We start from the raw sequence: 3909 nt of genomic DNA, 5'->3' as shown, positions 1-3909 counted from the left end.
AACAGTCCCAAATCAGCCAATATTTCAAGTCAAAATCCTAGCATAATCATGTGCATACATTCCCAAGGCACTAGGCATCATGTAGACCACATACGGGCATCAAATAGCACAACCGGAATGGAGTATAAGCAACAAATGCTAATGCCAATGGTGCTGCCCTGTTTTCAGCCTGTTATGACAGTTTATGACAGTCCCAAATCTGAAGAGATCAGCCCCGAATGATCAAGACCAATGCCCAAAGCTTGAATGACATCAAACATGAAGTCTATAGCCCTCTTGATCAAGGTAGAGAGCAAGAAGCAATGGCCAAGTGTGGAGCTGAAGTAGATGAGTGCTCACAGCCTGGAAAAAAATGATGCAATCTGCCCTGTTGGTACTGAACTTGCTGCTGCTCCACATGGGCTGAAAAGGGGGTAATGGGGGGCTCAAGAAGGGCCTATCAAACGCCTATGACAAGCCTCTTTGAGCCTTGATAGGTGTAAGGCACAATATGAGGAGAATAAGCTTCAAGGGTTTGAAGCCATGGCTGCCCTTGCTGTTTGCAACCTGTAGACTGAAATAAAACCCTGAAAGAATGATCAAATACCTCAGTATCAATACCTTGAAGGTGCCTCAATAGGCTGGGAAGGTGCTCGGGAAGCCAGGTAGTGACGGGAGCTCGAGGAGATCGGATATGGCTGCCGGGATGGAGACCCAATGAGTGAAGCGAGTCGATGCGAAGGTCGGGAAGCACCGAGTCGAGCTCGAGCAAGAGAATGCCAAGCTCTGATACCAGTTGAAAGGTGAGAAGGATCGAAGCTTGCACGCGAGCTATGGCGGGAGAGCAAGAGCAAGAAAGAGAGAGACAAGAAATGGAAACTCCAACAGTCACAATGTGTGACTGGGCCTTCCTTTATTCAAACTGTCACTAAAAGAATAAATAATAAAGTGACGTGACGGGCGCCCGCCACCTGCAGTGTGCAGTGGCGGGTACTGTCAGTGTAGTAATATACGGGGCGGCACGGCGGAGGCGCCTTTACCCCCAACATTCAGTATTCGTAAGAAACAATTGACTATAATGATACAACTTTCTATAGCTTCAGAAGACAATGGGATTAGTCTGTCATCGCAAAGAGTCCACATCAAGATAGTGATATGTTTCTACCATTGAGAAATGAACTTCTTGTAGAAACTAGCTTTGGAAATGAAGATCTCCAATTCTTTAAGGGTATCCGAGACTCTCTAAATATCCATTGAATTTTTAATATCTCAATAGCGCGATTTCCTTCGTTTTCAGCCTCTTCTTCAGATACTTGTTGATGGCAGTTTTTCTTGACTGCAAACCAAAAATATGGAGCTCCAAAGACACAGGGAAAAAACTACAAGAAAATCTATCTTATCTTACCAACAAGCATGTTTTTTCATACTTCAATCAACCACAAGAAGAAAAAGAACAACAAATCTTCATGCAGCATCCTAGAACGAATCTCCCACAGGTTTATCACAACAGAACTTCAACATATTCTTTATAGAAACCATCAAAGAACCAAAGAACACAAAGGAATGCTTAACTTTGAATGGAATTCATCACATAACATTCGTATTTCATCATCTTCACAGTCTTCCTCTCAATCTCTCTTATGTAGATTCAATGTTTCTTCATAGAAAATTGGCTCTTTCTTATACGCTGTCTCTCTCACCTATGCTTTCCCATGCTTCCAACAAACACAATCTTATTTTTGGACGCATAATTTGCTCCTAAAAATCCCGGCCTTCACAAGGAGTGCAGGCAACAGTTTTGCTTTCGACTGCATGACCATGCTTGCGCTATCTTACGCAAAGTGAGACTAGGTTTTTATAGTGTTGTTATCGAAACACATGGGTATACTCCAGAGTTCTAAAGTGATTAATTCAAAGCTCGGGTGTTCATAAAATTCACAAACTTCCATAGATATTGTGCGATATAATGTCTTGAGATAAATCTTTTGAGTTTGATATCCGATATTTTCTTTAGGAATATTTGGGGATTTGACATTTCCATAAAAGTGACATGCGTGAAGATAGAGCAACATGCATTTCCCTCACGGGTGGTGACTGACCTTCAGAGTGGCATGGCATGTGCAGACCGATTCCATATCGTCGACGTCCATCATCATCCATGGATGTTGTGGTACTTTTGACCGCACTTGCATCCATGAAGTGCCCTAAAAGGCGAGGGCGCTCGATGACGCGAAACTTCACTGCAGGGCTTGATTTTGGGGTGCCTGCCTATCGATGTCGGCCCATGATTAAAGAACCTGGACGTCAGCCAGTAAACAAAAGCAGGAAGAGAAGGCCCGGCCGATCCTGCCAGGGGTCGAACCTGGAATCTCCGGTTCCGTAGACCGGCGCCTTATCCATTGGACCACAGGACCGAGGACGTCAGATTGCATGAGCGGAAGCGTGTTAAATATTTTATTACGCACACGCTAATAACACCTAGTAAGACGAATGGTCCACGCTTCTCTTGCGTGCGATGTAGAATAAATAAGTCTTCGGTAGTATAAACTTGTCCAGCAAGCGCAGAAGCTGCGGACATGCTCCTCTCCCTCTCCCTCTCTCTCTTTTCCCCATCCTTCCTTGAGGCCGGCTCTATTATTTCTATTCGCTAAGCCTGCCGTCCTGACTAGCTGTAGGTAGACGGACTAGAGCCTGCTTATCTTGACAAGGGTGAGCACATGATTGCGTCTCTAATAGCAGCGGTCGCCATAGCTCCAAGATTCACATCGCATCCTCTCCGGAGATTATAAATGCCGTACAACTTCTACAAGCAAAAGAATAAGACGCTGAGGAAAGCAAACACTCTCTATTTATACATAATCGCCGTGGCATTCGGTCAAAACGCTGGTCTAAGACAATCGATGATTCCCATGTTTAATCGTCTTTGCACGCATGCATCCATGCTTGTAATTATCATGCCTTTGGCCCTCTCTCCTCTTCTAGGACTTCTTGTCATCAAAGCCCACTGCCACGTGCCTTTGAGCTTTCATCGATCTTTCCTTAGGAGAGCATAATAAGATTAACAAAGTGCCCTTTCACGTCCCTGCACTTCCCAGGATCCTTGACCTTCCATAGGCAGCTTTTCTTTCACACAACATTAAGGGAACATGAGGCCCTAGCCTATCCATGATTCTTGTTTTTGAGTGGATAAATTAACCACTGCCCTCGTAGATGGAAGCATGAGGCAGTACCACCGCCTCATAGCAGAGTGCACCTACTCATTCGGCTTTGTAAGATGCGATCACGTGGGTGTAAAATGTTATCTGCCCCTCTCAAACACTGCTCCATCTTTCCATAGCCGACCATGCCCTCTCAGTGATGATCTCTAAGGAAGCCATTCACCACCCGGTATTATGATAGGGATCGTTGAGCCAAGAAACTAGGTAAACGCGTGCAATTAGCGGAGATAGTGATACCAGCACCAGTGGACATGTGCGGATACCGGTACCCTGACTTTGTCCTCATCAAGCATGCTTTCTAAGCATCCTCTGTTAGCAATTAAACGGAGGAACTGAAAACGACCTCGGGCAAGGCATGGCAGCCAATCCGGTTGCCTACTATACAGGTACCCACCATCGGCCACTACCACTGATGTGTCAAATATCACAGAGGACGAAGATAACAAGAATCTACTACGACATAGACTCGACATTACACATAGGGCTGTGCTTTCCATCTCCACAGCATGGCGAAGAGTTGGCACAAGTACCCCTCCAGGATTCGAAAGTCAAGAGAACATCGCCCTTCCCACATTTAGGTTTCTGAATGTATAGTGCTATACCGCACTGCATTTTGTCATAGTGTGCTATACAACAAGCTACACTGAACTTGCATGCCATTTGAGTTGTACACCTTAGTCCCCCCTTTCCCTCCCCCCCACAAGAGGTAGTT

At 45.3% G+C, this 3909-nt stretch overlaps 1 non-coding gene across 1 annotated transcript; it reads right to left on the bottom strand.

Moving 5' to 3' along the window:
- Positions 1-2320: 2320 nt before the first annotated feature.
- On the bottom strand, positions 2321-2393 carry TRNAR-ACG (transfer RNA arginine (anticodon ACG)). Its single transcript has one exon. It is a non-coding gene; the product is annotated as a tRNA-Arg (tRNA).
- Between the last annotated feature and the right edge of the window lie 1516 nt (positions 2394-3909).

The sequence above is a fragment of the Lygodium microphyllum genome, chromosome 24, assembly GCF_053477565.2.
Source record: "Lygodium microphyllum isolate KBCC chromosome 24, Lygodium_microphyllum_v1.1.10, whole genome shotgun sequence".
In the NCBI taxonomy this organism is placed as follows: Eukaryota; Viridiplantae; Streptophyta; class Polypodiopsida; order Schizaeales; family Lygodiaceae; genus Lygodium; species Lygodium microphyllum.
This window is presented reverse-complemented; position numbering and strand designations above follow the sequence as displayed.